Source organism: Pinus tabuliformis, chromosome 2_2, assembly GCF_031772625.1.
Source record: "Pinus tabuliformis cultivar Carrire ecotype Pingquan chromosome 2_2, CPIR1, whole genome shotgun sequence".
Lineage (NCBI taxonomy): Eukaryota > Viridiplantae > Streptophyta > Pinopsida > Pinales > Pinaceae > Pinus > Pinus tabuliformis.
Genome location: NC_142300.1, coordinates 581,910,993 through 581,927,001, shown reverse-complemented (window position 1 = coordinate 581,927,001; position 16,009 = coordinate 581,910,993). Strand labels below are relative to the sequence as shown.

At 33.4% G+C, this 16,009-nt stretch overlaps 1 pseudogene; it reads left to right on the top strand.

Moving 5' to 3' along the window:
- The first annotated feature begins 377 nt into the window (after positions 1 to 377).
- Positions 378 to 831, top strand: LOC149194009 (tubulin alpha-2 chain pseudogene; annotated as a pseudogene).
- Positions 832 to 16,009: the final 15,178 nt, after the last annotated feature.

The window sequence follows — 16,009 nt, the reverse complement described above, 5'->3', positions numbered from 1 at the left end:
TATTTATCCTAGTATTTTTATGGTTATTGTAAATTTCTAGAATATTCTAGTATCTGACGTATATAAAACCTAATCGATATATACATATACAGAAATATTTAGAAAATCCACAATGGCCATAAACTCAAGGCGATATTGGCGTTACAGAATCTGCATTACAAAAGAGACATGGGTTCGGCTCAACTCCAAAACACTCCAACATTATTTCTTCGTCATGACCGACTACACTTTTTGACGTTGCCATATTAATAATTGACCTAATACAGTAACCGAGAATTTGCATAGGCGACCTAATATATTTATTCTTCAGTTTGTTCATAGAAAGGTTAAACCCGAAATATATAACTAAGATATGGGTTCGAGACCGCCAGATTGAGATGTATCCATCACCACAGCTCTCAACTTCGGTCGTTGAGCTGTCAACGTTCTCTGTACGCACTCTCTTGTGGCCGTTCTCCTCTACAATGAAGCGATTTACGATAATTTTCGCCATTCTTTGGACATTGAACATCCCACGTACACAAATCTGGATTCTGAACTGACTTGTCTTCATTGACCGCGTCCCTTCGTTTTGATGGTGCCTTGAATGTCGATGTAACAGAGTTTCAAACAAACTTGATCTCGTATCCTCGAATCCACTTTATGCTTTCATCTTACGCCCCCGTGATCTCTGCAGAAAAGGCCTACCATGAGCAGCTTTCTTTGGCAGAAATTACTAACAGCGCATTCAAGCCGTCCTCCATGATGGCCAAGTGCGATCCTCGCCACGACAAGTACATGGCCTGCTGTCTCATGTACCTTGGAGATGTCGTGCCTCAGAGTAACAAGTAATTTTGGAATCCGCTATAATACATCTACGAGGGAAGGATTCCGGTACATGAAGCTGTATAGCTAGTGGTGAGAAGATGGTTGTGAGGGACTAACAAGAAACCCGAAATTTCGAAAAATGGAAAATAATAAAAAATTAATTAATTATTTTTTAAATATAATTTATTTTATTTTCAAATTTATAAGTAATAATATATCTAGTTGGTTTAATGCCGAGATCTATTTTTCTTAGAATTAAAAAATATGAAAATTTTAATATTTTAATATTAAAGTTAATAGTATCAATATTTCTTAAATTGGATGCTTTTGTGATTCATGATATAATGGTTAAGATTGATGGACGCTTTTCCAACCTTAATCTAGGTTCATCATGAGGACCAGGCTGAGGAGCTAGATCAACAGATTGCTAAAATATATCTCAGAGATGACAGTTGCATCTCTAAAATATATTTCACCAATCTATTGATCTTACTCCTCAATCGAGTCTTGATAATGAACTTAGATTGAGATTCCAAACAGGTTGAACCAATAATCTTTCATGTAATTGTCCAAATAATCTTACTCATAATATCAACATTTGTGATTTAAAAATATATATATATATAAAATACTACTTTTACTACATTAATTTACTACTTTTCTATTTTATTTGTAAATCAAAGATAATATAATTTTCAATTAATAATATCAATAATCTGAAAAGAAAAATTAAACAAAACATTAACTTACTATATAATATTTAATAGCTACACGCAAAATAACAACCCATATATAAACTATCAATGCCCCTAGAGCTTTGTACCGGCCTCTTCACATCGAGACACGTTATTTTACCCTTAAGAGGCACAACTCACAAGCACAACACACAAGATGCTACGTAGGATCATTCAAAACCGCATGATCTTAATTTATATTCACTTGTCTTTATAATAGTTTTCTAAGTGGGTTGATGTTGGCCTTGGATTCTGACAGTTTTTATTTCAGTGTTCTGTTAACTGCAAGCCAGCAAAGGCACGAGATACGCGTCGCCTGCCGGTCGTGCTCTTTAGGCTATTTCAGCATACTGCCCGACATAATTTGCTACAGTTATCAAATTTGGCTTTTGTTAACATAGGATTCCTTATCATACATGACATGCCAACAACCTCTGACATTAATTTAACCCACGACCAGTGATTTCATCCAGAAAAAGGTACCTGAATGCCATTACTTTTCGCTCATTTGTTTAGTTTAGAGGCACCCATACTCATTTATAGGGTCTAAGCAGACTGCTTTTTCCCCGAAAATTATACTCATTCATATAGTCTAAACAGACTGTTTTAGAAAATTATAGAAGTTTTTGCAAGATTTTGATAAAATCAGTAGGAATGATTGTAAATTTACAGTTTAACTAACAGGAGAATTATAAAAATTCTTGCAAGATTTTTATAAAATTTATAGGGATTTTTGTAAATTTAGTTTATTATTGTTAAACGTTAAGATTTTGGGTGTGCTAGAGGTCAAGATTTGGGTGTTCCAGAGGTTTTAAGGGTATCGAATTTATTTCCACCATCAAAATCATAATTCAAACACTACTACTGCTATTTTTTTTTTTATTTTTTTTTACCACTTTTAACTGTGCAAACAATTCCTCCACCTTTATATCCTTCATTAATATAACCCACATGTTTTCCATAAATACCAAATTTATTATTATCTCAGAAATTATGTTCACCATGAATCCAAGTTCCAACACTCACCTTCTCCATAGCACTTATCTTGGTAGAGGAAATGACATCAACTATCGTGATTGAAAAAACTCTTTGCACTGTGAGATTTCATTTTATATAGAGTTTTGACTCTATCAATTGCCATTCTATAAACTCCATTTAGTTGAAATTGTAAAAGCTTTTTATGGGAAAAAGTGAAAATGGGTGGTTTAAGTTTCAACAAGTTTATTGTTGGTTTACATAGTTGTATTTGTGAAGAATGGTTAGCCCATAAAACAAGTTTTGTGGGCACTTTAGTCTTTATCAGTTTTAGTTTAAGGGGTTGTGCATGGTTACCATGTGTCTTTTGGACACACCATGATCGCTCTAGTGTGTGGTACTGATGTGTTTTGTAACTGTTTAGAGTAATACAATGTTACTCCATCTAGATTAAGTGTCAGAACAAGTTTACTTATATAAGTTCTATAAGTTCTGCATCATAGTTAGACATTGGATAAACCAATGTTTCTTGTGTGTTTCGTGACATGGACTAACCACCTTTTTGGATCCTTGTTTCTAGCGATGTGATCATTGATTAACACTGCAGGTTGTTGGACATTGGATAAACCAACACTTCTCATGTGTTTCATGACCTAGACTAACCACCTCTTGTGGAGCCTTATCTATGGTGATGCAACCTTTGACTAAAACCTGCAGATTTTGATCTAATGACAATCATGATTCCCAAAAATTAATATTATTTAATGGAATCTCATAACTATTCAAATAAAATTTATTGTCACAATACTTCAATTAAACAATCTTACACAACATATATAAAGACTTCACATTAACTTCATTACCATCCCAATGCACACGTTTACGGAACAGCCCTCTCGAATTCTTCTTTTATTAGCCAGTGTAAAAATATTTACAGAAGGGTCCCGAGATAAAGGCTAGCCCTGTCTAGAACAAACAAGGCCAGAAAAAAAAATAAATAAATAAATAAATAAATAAATATAAATATATATATATATATATATTATATTACACTTGCTAAGCTTCACCACCTGATCTGAATGATAAGTCAGGTCGTCTCCACCATATCAGGGCAACCCATCAGTTCAACACTTGCTTTGCTTGATTCGTCTATGCTAGCGTAGACCTCATCGAGTTCTCTTCCTCGTCTTAGCTCTATTCTTCTTTCCTAGCTCATTCTTCCATTGCTGCAAAACTTCGCTACCTCTTGTGCTAGTACCTCTTCTTGTTTCTTTTTGTTCCATCCTCCATTCAATTGGAACTTGCTTCTTACTTATATGTGACATGATGCATCTCCTTTATGGTTGCAGCCCCTCACACTTCGATTGGGTTAGATCCTCACACTTCGATTGGGTTAGATCCTCCCTTATGCAGTTCACCCACATCATGCTCATAAAATTTTGAGGATGAAAAATTATCTTACAATTTATAAATCATTGTGAATCTTACTAATGAGTAATACAAAAATATAAAATTTTTGATGATTTTTTTGTAAAATATTCAAATTTCCAATGATTTTTTATAGTATCTATAGTTTTTTGGGATTTTTAAGGCAAACTATTTTATATTAAAATTTGGGCAAATCATTTTTAGAAAAAAATGGAATTTGACAAATCTTATTTTTGAAAAAAATATGGAAAATTAGCCCACCTAATATTAGCCCCTAAAATTTTCCATGTGGCTTGCTCCACTTATGTTGGCTTTTACCTATGCACTCCCTCAGTTCATTCACAATGACATGCTATTCGGGTGTTCAATCATTCCACCATTCCTCACTCAATCCAACTTGCTTTCATGCTGACTCATTCCACTCCATAGTTGGGGGACACTCCTTGGTTGTGTCAAGCCCTTGTGGAAACTTATGCCACCAAGCTATTTTGTGATATGAGACATGAAACCCTATTTATGGCCAAAGTGACCTCATCAACATTTGGGAGACCACCTGGTCATAACGCCAAATCAAACTCTTTTCCTTTTGGGCTGATGCTTTCCACTGGTTTTGAATTGGGTCGAGTTACCCAAACAAAAAATGCTCCAATAGATAGAGACTTGAAAGGTATAAAAGTTGTAAGGAAAGGACAAATGTGGATCGGTAAATAATAAATAGAAATCTAAACTAAAATTATATAATAAATACTAACTAACTCATGTGTTGATATTTGTATGTAAAAAAGAAAGATAACATATACTTGGAAATATAGATTTATAACGTATATGGTTAATCAAAACAATCTGAAGATAAAGTAATTCAATTAAATAGTTAATAAAGTAATTCAATTAAATAGTTAATTGAATTAATTTCATAAAACATTCAGATACAATTTCATTCCTCTTACACTTATAATAGAGAAATAGCAATATATAAAAAATGGCAATATCTTAATCAATCAATCATAAGCATAAGCAATAAAGCATAAGATGAGATTCCAATTATAAATTGAAAGAAAACAATGTTAATCAAATTATTGATTTTTCTTTACTCCTCATAGATATGGAATCAATAAGTGGTTCAAATATTATATTAAAGAAATGGCAGAGTACAAAAGTGTAACAAAGATTTTCTTGCAAAATTTCTGAAACCCTAAGCCTAAGCTCTAGAGTCCTTTAAATAGTTTTTCAAAACAAAAAAGAGAGTAGTTACAAGTCTGATATTCTCTCAACTAAAGAAAAACAAATTGGAATAAAATAGATATTAGTTACAATTTAAAATAATATGTTTAACTCGAAAGAACAACTAAAAACAAGGAGTCAATAGGAAATTTCCAATGTCGATAAACTTCTAGAAGAGGTGCAAGATCGGGGGGAGAAAGAGGCCTTATGTTCATTTGACAATTGAATACTTGAGCTTGCAAAGATGGTAGTATTTGAGTTGCTTGTTCTATAATAACCTTGGTTACTTGAAGGTAACCATATGGCTTAACTAGAAATTTCGAGGTCAATTCAAAATCTACCTTTAACAACTGCACAATCTTTTTTCTAAACTTTGTCTGATTATTTTCCAATTCTCTTTCAATATATTCACCTCTCACAGAATCTCCTCTTCATCACTTGATAAAAAAAATCTTCCTTGAGTGATTGGGTGATAAACTAAATAATTGAATTAGAAATCCTTTCAACATCATTCACCAATATTCTAACCAAGTGTATCTTATCCTTCCAAGTGTGGAGTGTTGTAGAATTTTGCATTTCAATAATTATGGGCAAGTTTGGATAAAATGTTTTAGGGTCTTATTTCAATTACAGAAGGTCATTTAATTTACTCTCATTTTCATCATATTGGATTTCGAGATCAATAACTTCATCAACAAAAGAATTAACCAACTTTTCTTGAGCTTGTATCATGCTTAACTTATTGTAGAGGAGTTGTTGTTGGTGTTGAAGTTGTTGATTTAATTCATTAACTTATTTTTTGAATTTGACAAGGTCTAAAGCAACTTCCTAGTTTTTCTTAATCTTCTCTCTAGCTCGTTTATCCTATCATTTTTATGATTAATCTCATAATCATCTTAACGTCTAACCAAGGTTATCTATGCCTGCAATTGTGCTTGGAACTGTGAAGATTCTTGTTCCAACTCTTGAATTTTTTCATCTTTTTCCTTAATAAATTCTCTAACTTGGGATGTTTTACCTACAGTGGTAGAAGCATAAAATCTTTCATACTGAGTTAATTCTTCAATCTCTTCATTAGGAGTTTCTGATGTTCCTTCCCAAACTACTTCCAATTAGGGTGGCAACAAAGAAGTTCTTGTTGTTAGGTCCTGTGTATCAACAACCTTCCTTTTCTTCCTACTCTTATTCAGAAGTGCCTTATGCTAAGGACTGTAAAATACCTCTATTGGAGGAATTTTTTTAATGCTCAAATGAATTGCAGTTATAGGAGATGTTTGAATTTTCTCCAAACTAGGTTGAGAGCTAATATGTGTTTTAGAAATGACACCTCGTTGTGTAAGAGCAGTCTTTGAAGAATTAGGAGAGACCTCCATTGACTATTGTCCAACGATGTCAGAAGAATTTGTTTCAAGCCTTATTTCTTCTTTCCTAGGTTAAACTAACATCAAATTAATTTCTACAAATTTTTTCCAATCTTTGATGATATCATTAACCAATGGATTCTCCAATGTAGTTAGTTCTTGGGAATCGACAGAAGAAGCTTGAATAAGAGTGGTAATATGAGAGTGATCTATTATGAAGTAGAATTTGAAACTTTTTATGATATACCATCTCCATTTGGTAGCTTAAGCAAGTGTAAAGGTAATGTGGACCTTTTGGTGTCCCTAAAGATTAAGAAATGTTGATAGTTGTTTGGAAACAACTGTTGATAGGTCCCTATACTACTAGTGTAGCCCCTTATTGTTATTAGTGAAATCCCCTTCTTGTATTGCTGTGCCCATGTAGTCCCCATATTTTTATTATTGTGCCCCATAGAATCCACCTATTATTATTGTTGTGCCCTTACAATAGTATTGTTATGTAGGCTCTCATTATATTGTGACCCCTGAGACTCCTATATATATAAAGGTGGTCTTGTCATTTGTATTATCCAAGAATTTTTCATTTGTGTAATGTAAATGACTTTTCCCCCTCGAAGAGGCTAATTTTTAAGTCGTTGATCTATTTCTCCTTCTATTCTGTGAGGTGGTTTCATAACATTTGGTATCACAACTTTCGATTCTAGGGTTTCGCTACTTCAAACATGACACCATGGCATTTTTGCTCTAAATATTTTATACGAAGCTTAAGAAGTTCGCATTATTGATGAATCTCCTATACGAATTTCATATCTTGTACCGCTATCTTTTTGGAGATAAGATCTGAGTAAGGTAGGGTTTTTTCAAGCTCTAGAATTCCATATCAAACATGCAACCTTAGGAAAATGGTCAAAAATTTCTCTCTAAGAATCGTATTCAAATATCATAAAATGTGACAAAAAGAGGACAAACTTTAGTTTGTTGGGTACGTTTTCATCGTTGAACGTCAAAAAAATGACACATGGCACTTCGTACAAGTTTGCTCTACTGAACCAATCTATAATCAGGTCATTGTGGGAGATTGGGAATAACTCTTTCTTGGAGAATCCAATCTCAAAAAGACTTGTGGAGTTGGAAAGAATACTCATAGGTATACGACAAGATGAAATTTCATACCTTGGCTATTGGAAATTTAAGATGTATAATAGATTCAATATCGAGCTCCCACAAAGCAAGAAAAAGGTGTGTATTTTTTAAAATTTACATAAGTTTTGTTTGAAAAATTAGTGTGAAGTGATTCAAAGGGAATAGTGAAGCATAAATATCATTAATTGATGAGCAGAAGAAAGAAAATAGAAACACTTAGTAAGAAACCTAAAATATCTACTATGACACATGAAGAAAAGGAAGAAATGCAACATGATATATCAAAATTGTGAGACCAAGTGCAACAAATTTCACTCTTTTAAAAAGTAACAAAAAATGAATTGGAAACCATGATGAATGTTAAGATGGATGGTATAAAAAGGGACATGGAAGTTTTGAATGATGGTTTAAAAGTAGACATGGAAGCAATGATGAATGTAAAGATAGAAGGGTAGAAGGAAGCTTTGGCAAAGTTGCTAGAAGAGAGGCATCCCAATGGTGATAGGGAAATCCATGAAAATCATGATGAAGACAAAAGGAGTATCAATTACGATTTTATTGACTCCAATGTGGGGTTTAAGAACCACCACATTTCAAAGATAGATATGAGGAATTTTGATGGTAAGGATTCGGTAACTTGTGTTGTACAGATGGATCAATATTTTGATCTACATGATGTGCAACCCTCACAAAAGGTACACATTGCATCTTTATATTTAGAACCCCAATCAGTTTGTATGGTACATATGGATTTGTTCTCATAAAACACTTGTCATCTAGTAAATTTTTACAGAGTAAATGATGGAACATTATGAGGATACAAAGATAAAAACCTTCTTTAGCCAACTGATAAATCTCAAACAAAAGGGTTCAATGGTGGAGACATTGAGGACTTCCAAAACTTGAATATAAGGGTAAATGATGTTCCAAATGAGCATAGGATTGATGTCTTCATAGGGAATTTAAAGGATAACCTCCAACATGAGGTTCACCTTTCGGAACCTAATTCATTGGACAAGGAATTTAGGTTGGCAAGAAAAATTGAAAGAAAAATTATGGCAATAATGAATCCTATCACTCACAACTATAAATATGGAAGTGTTGTTTCTCCTAACCTTCCACTACCTACAAGGTTGGCACCAGAATAATTTGAATAAAAAATAGAAAAGGGGCTTTCTTACAGTGTGATAGAAAATACACTAAAGGTCAAAAGTGTTCTAAGAATAAATTAATTTACATAGATTGGGAAGAGGAGGAAGAAAAGGCACAAGAAAAGTCAAAAGAAGAGGATATACACCAGGAACCAACCCAAAGAAAGAATAAATGAATCTGACCATATCTTGTAATGCATTGAAACGAATTACCACTTCTCAAACTCTCAAGATAGAAGGGCATATCAAGAAGAAACATGTATTAGTGTTGATTGATTCAGATAGTACCTATAATTTTATTCATTGTATGATATCTAAGGAATCAAATTGCTTCCTATATCCAGCACTAGACTGTCAAGTGATGGTTGCAAATGGAGGAACCATAAATTTCTCTGGAAAGTGCCATAATATCAAGTTATCCATGGGATAATATGTATTGACTAGTCCAATACTTTCCATTCCAATGGGTGGTGTTGATATTGTACTAAGAGTCTAATGGTCACAATCTTTGGGTATGATAACTTACAATTTTCAAGAACATTTCCTTATTTTTTTGGGGAAGGAAAGAATGTTGAATTAAGGGGTATCATAGGGAAACCAGGGAAGATAACCAACTCTAATAGCATGAAAAAACTCCTAAAGAAAGAACAATAGGGCGTAGTTCCAAAATTATGTTCACTAGGGGTTCAAAAAACAAAAACATTTATTTCTCCAGATCTCCAAAAAGTCTTGGATAATCATTCTAATGTTCAAGTAGCGGAAGATCACATCGAGCATCAACAACAATTTCTCCAACTCTTAAAGGAAATTCCCAGGTCAATTCAAAATCTACCTTTGACAATTGCACAATATTTTTTCTAAACTCTGTCCGATTATTTTCCAGTTCTCTTTTAATATATTCACATCTCAGAGAATCTCCTCTTCATCACTTGATAAAAAAAAAAAAAATTCTTCCCTGAGTGATTGGGTGATAAATTGAATAATTTAATTAGAAATCCTTTCAACATCATTCACCAATATTCTAACCAAGTGTATCTTATCCTTCCAAGTGTGGAGTGTTGTAGACTTTTTCATTTCAATAGTTATGGGCAACTTTGGATAAAATGTTTTAGGGTCTTATTTCCATTACAAAAGCTCATTTAATTTACTCTCATTTTCATCATATTGGCTTTCAAGATCAATAACTTCATCCAAAAAATAATTAACCAAATCTTCTTGAGCTTGTATCATCCTTAACTTATTGTAGAGGAGTTGTTGCTGGTGTTGAAGTTGTTGATTTAATTCATTAGCTTATTTTCTAAATTTGAAAAGGTCTAAAGCACCTGCCTAGTTTTTCTTAATCTTCTCTTGTAGTTCGTTTATCCTATCATTTCTATGCTTAATCTCGTACTCATATTGAGCTCTAACCAAGGGTATCTATGCCTGCAATTGTGCTTGGAACTGTGAAGATTCTTGTTCCAGATCTTGAATTTTTTCATCTTTTTCCTTAATAAATTCTCTAACTTGGGATGTTTTATCTATAGTGGCAGAAGCATAAACTCTTCCATACTAAGTTAATTCCTCAAGCTCTTCATTAGGATTTCTTGATGTTCCTTTCCAAACTACTTCCAATTAGGGTGGCTAAAAAGAAGTTCTTGTTGTTAGGACCTATGTATCAACAAACTTCCTTTTCTTCCTACTCTTCTTCAGAATTGCCTTATGCTAAGGACTGTAAAATACCTCTATTGGAGGAATTTCCTCAATGCTCAACTGAATTGCAGTTGTAGGAGATGTTGGAATTTTCTCCAAACTAGGTCAAGATCTAATAAGTGTTTTAGAAATGACACTTGGTTGTGTAAGAGCAGTCTTTGAAGAATTAGGAGAGACCTCCATTGACTATTGTCCAATAATGTTGGAAGAATTTGTTTCAAGCCTTGTTTCTTCTTTCCTAGGTTAAACTAACATTAAAGTAATTTCTACAATTTTTTTCCATTCTTTGATGATATCATTAAGCAATGGATTCTCCAAAGTAGTTGGTTCTCAGGAATTAACAGAAGAAACTTGAATAAGAGTGGTAATATGAGAGTGATCTGTTGTGAAGTAGAATTGGAAACTTTTTATGATATACCATCTCCATTTGGTAGCTTAAGCAAGTGTAAAGGTAATGTGGACCTTCTGGTGTCTCTGAAGATTAAGAAATGTTGATAGTTGTCTGGCAAAAAATGTTGTTAGGTCCCTATACTACTAGTGTAGCCCCTTATTATTAGTGAAACACCCTTATTGTATTGTTGTGCCCGTGTAGTGCCCATATTTTTATTATTGTGCCCCATAGAATCCACCTATTATTATTGTTGTGCCCTTACAATATTATTGTGTAGGCTCTCATTATTTTGTGACTTGTGAGACTCCTATATATAGAAAGGTGGTCTTATCATTTGTATCATCCAAGAATTTTTCATTTATGTAATGTAAAGGAGTTTTCCCCTTGAAAAAGCTAATTTTTAAGTCGTTGATCTATTTCTCCTTCTATTTTGTGAGCTAGTTGCATAACATTTGGTATCACAACGTTCGATTCTAGGGTTTTGCTGCTTCAAACTTGACACCGTGGCATTTTCGCTCTAAATATTTTCTACGAAGCTTAAGAAGCAGGACTTAAAACCCAATGGATTCGAAATATTTGTGAACCTCGTATACGAATTTCGTATCTTGTACCATTGTCTTTCTAGAGATAAGATCCGAGGAAGGTAGGGCTTTTGCAAGCTCTAGAATTCCATATCAAACATGCAACCTTGGGAAAATGGTCATAACTTTCTCTCTAAGCATCGTATTCAAATATCATAAAATGTGATAGAAAGAGGACAAAATTTAGTTTTTTAGGTACGTTTTCAGCGTTGAACATCAAAACAATGACACATGGCACTTCGTACAAGTTCGCTTTGCTGAACCAGTCTATAATCAGGTCATCATGGGATATTGGACATAACTCTTTCTTGGAGAATCCAATCTCAATTAGACTTGTGGGGTTGGAAAGAATACTCATAGTGATACGATAAGATGAAATTTTAGACCTTAGATATTGGAAATTTAAGATATACAATAGATTCAATATCGAGCTCCTACAAAGCAAGAAAAAGGTGTGTATTTTTTAAAATTTGCATAAGTTTTGTCTGAAAAATTAGTTTGAAGTGATTCAAAGGGAATAGTGAAGAATAAATATCATTAATTGATGAACAAAAGAAAGAAAATAGAAACACTTAGTAAGAAACCTGAAAGATATACTATGACACATGAAGAAGAGGAAGAAATGCAACATGATATATCAAAATTGCAAGACGAAGTGCAACAAATTTCACTCTTGCAAAAAGTAACAAAAAATGAATTGGAAACCATGATGAATGTTAAGATATATGGTATAAAATGGTACATGGAAGTTTTGAGTGATGGTTTAAAATTAGACATGGAAGCAATGATGAATGTCAAGATAGAAGGGTTGAAGGAAGCTTTGGCAAAGTTGCTAGAAGAAAGGCATCCCAATGGTGACAAAGAAATCCATGAAAATCATGATGAATACAAAAGGAGTATCAATTACAATTTTATTGACTCCAATGTGGGGTTTAAGAACCACCACATTTCAAAGATAGATATAAGGAATTTTGATGGTAAGGATTCAGTAACTTGGGTAGTATAGATGGATCAATATTTTGATCTACATGATGTGAAACCCTCACAAAAGGTACACATTTCATCTTTATATTTAGAACCCAATCAATTTTTATGGTACATATGGCTTTGTTCTCATAAAACACTTGTCACCTTGTCAATTTTACAAAGTAAATGATGGAACATTATGAGGATACAAAGATAAAAACCTTCTTTAGCCAATTGATAAATCTCAAACAAAAGTGATCAATGGTGGAGACATTGAGGACTTCCAAAACTTGAATATAAGGGTAAATGATATTTCAAAGGAGCATAGGATTGATGTCTTCATAGGGACTTTAAATGATAACATCCAACATGAGGTTCGCCTTTCGGAACCTGATTCATTGGATAAGGAATTTGGGTTGGCAAGAAAAATTGAAAGAAAAATTATGGAAATATTGAATCCTATTACTCACAATTATAAATATGGAAGTGTTGTTTCTCCTAAGCTTCCACTACCTACAAGGTTGACACCAAGACAATTGGAATAAAAAAGATCAAAAGAGCTTTGTTATAGTTGCGATAGCGAGTACACTAAAGGTCATAAGTGTTCTAAGCAGAAATTAATTTACATAGATTGGGAAGAGGAGGAAGAAAATGCACAAGAAACATCAAAAGAAGAGGATATACACCACGAACCAACCCAAAGAAAGAGTAAATGAATCTGACCATACCTTGTAATGCATTGAAATGAATTACCACTCCTAAAACTCTCAAGATAGAAGGGCATGTCAAGAAGAAACATGTAATAGTGTTGATTGATTCAGGTAGTACCCATAATTTTATTCATTGTATGATATCTAAGGAATTGAATTGCTTCCTATATCCAGCATCAAACTCTCAAGTGATGGTTGCAAATGTAGGAACCATAAATTTCTCTAGAAAGTGCCATCATATCAAGCTGTCCATGGGATAATATGTATTGAATAGTCCAATTCTTTCCATTCCAATGGGTGGTGTTGATGTTTTACTAAGAGTCTAATGGTCACAATCTTTGGGTATAATAACTTACAATTTTCAAGAACGTTTCTTAAACTTTTTTAAGGAAAGAAAGTTGAATTAAGGGGTATCACAGGGAAACCAGGAAATATAACCAGCTGTAATAGCATGAAAAAACTTCTAAAGAAAGAACAATAGGGCATAATTCCACAATTATGTTCACTAAGGGTTTAAAAAACAAAAACATATATTTATCTAGATCTCCAAAAAGTCTTGGACAATCATTATAAGGTTCAAGTAGTGGAATATCACATCGAGCATCAACAACAATTTCTCCAACTCTTAAAGGATAACTTCACTTTAGCGCAAAATCGATTGAAACAACAGGCAGATCAACATTGTAGCAAAAGAAGTTTTGATGTGGGTGACTAGGTATTTTTATGGCTACAACCATACAAACAAATTTCCATCAAGCAAGCTAAGAAGGATAATAAATTATCACTAAAGTACTATGGTACTTACAAGGTATTGCAAAATATTGGTACTATGGCATAGAAATTGAAGTTTCTTGCATCTTCCCGAGTGCACCTAGTTCTCCATGTATCGTCCTTAAAGAAGGTTATAGGTGACAAGCTCCTAGTTCAAACAATATTACTGGAACTTGATGAGGAAGGAAAAATCATATTGGAACCTGAAGCAGTCATGGAAACAAGAACCCGACATCTATGAAATTGATCAACTTCATAGTATCTCATCATGTGGAAGAACTTACCCACAAAAGATTCTACATGGGAGGATGAGAATTTTATAGAGAAGCACCCAAAACTACTCAATCATTGAGGAAAACACTTCTTTGAAGGAGAGGGGCATTTTAGGTCCCTATACTACTAGTTTAGCCACTTATTGTTTTTATTGCAACCCCCTTATTGTATTATTGTGCACATATAGTCCCCATATTGTTATTATTGTGCCCCATAGAAGACCATTATTATTATTGATGTGCCCTTACAATATTATTGTTATGTAGGCTTTGATCATATTGTGACCCCTAAGACTCCTATATATAGAAAGGAGGTCTTGTCATTTATGTCATCCAAGAATTTTTCATTTGTGTAATGTAAACGAGGTTTCCCCCTCAAAGAATCTAATTTTGAAGTCATTGATCTATTTATTCTTCTATTTTGTGAGTTGGTTGCATAACCACTTCTTGGCCTTATTATAAATAGATAAACAATAAAGAGCTCCAGAAAATACCTCATCATAATGATTGGATTCATGAACATATTTCTTGATATTTTCATTAGTAGCTAAATCCTCAACCACCTTGGAAGGATCATGTGGCTTTGCAGGAATGGTAGCTAGCTTCAATTCATATAAAGGTTGGAGTTCCTTTCTAACATGACTATAATTTTGAAGGGTAAACAGACCAATCTACAAAGGGAATTGGGTCCAGAGCTTCTTGGAATATCTCTTTAATTCAAGGGTTATCCTTGTTCCAATTGTTTATTAGGAAAATTATCTATGTAAAATCTTGTCTGGAACTTAAAGGGGTAAAACATGTGGTTTACCATTGCTTCACCAAAGCCTAATATATATTGTGACCCCCAAGACACCTATATATAGAAAGGATGTCTTGTCATTTGTATCATCCAAGAATTTTTCATTTGTGTAATATAAAGGAGTTCTCCCCCTCTAAGAGGATAATTTTGAAGTTGTTGATCTATTTCTCCTTCTATTTTGTGAGCTGGTCGCATAACATTTGGTATCAGAGCTTTGGATTCTAGGGTTTTGCTGTTTCGAATAGGACACCATGGCATTTTCACCCTAAATATTTTTTTATGAAGTGTAAGAAGAGGAAATTAGAACCCAATGGAGCCTCAATATTGGTGAACCTCTTGTATGAATTTCAGATCTTGTATCATTTTATTTTCGGATATATGATCCGATGAAGGTACAGTTGTTGCAAGCTCAAATAGGTGACCTTGGGGAAATTGTCATAACTTTCTCTCTGAGCATCTTATTCAAATATCGTAAAATGTGACATAAAGAGGATGGACTTTAGTTTTTTGGGTGTCATTTTCAGGGATGAACATAGAAACAATGACACATGGGACTTAGTACAAATTCTCTCTACTGAACTAGTCTATAATCAGGTCATCATGGGATATTGGGCATAAATATTTCTTGGAGAATCCAATCTTGACCGGACTTGTGGCATTGGAAAGAATACTCAGAGAGATACCATAAGTAAAAATTTCATACCTTGGAGATCATAAATTTAAGATATACAACAGATTCAATATGGATCTCCTACAAAGCAAGAAAAAGATGTGTGTTTTTTAAAATTTGCCTAAGTTTTGTTTGAAAATTAGTTTGAAGTGATTTAAAGGGAATAGTGAAGCATAAATATCATTAATTGATGAACGAAAGAAAGAAAATAGAAACACTTAGTAAGAAACCTGAAAGATCTACTATGACGCATGAAGAAGAGGAAGAAATGCAACATGATATATCAAAATTGTGAGACCAAGTGCAATGAATTTCGCTCTTGCAAAAAGTAACAAAAAAT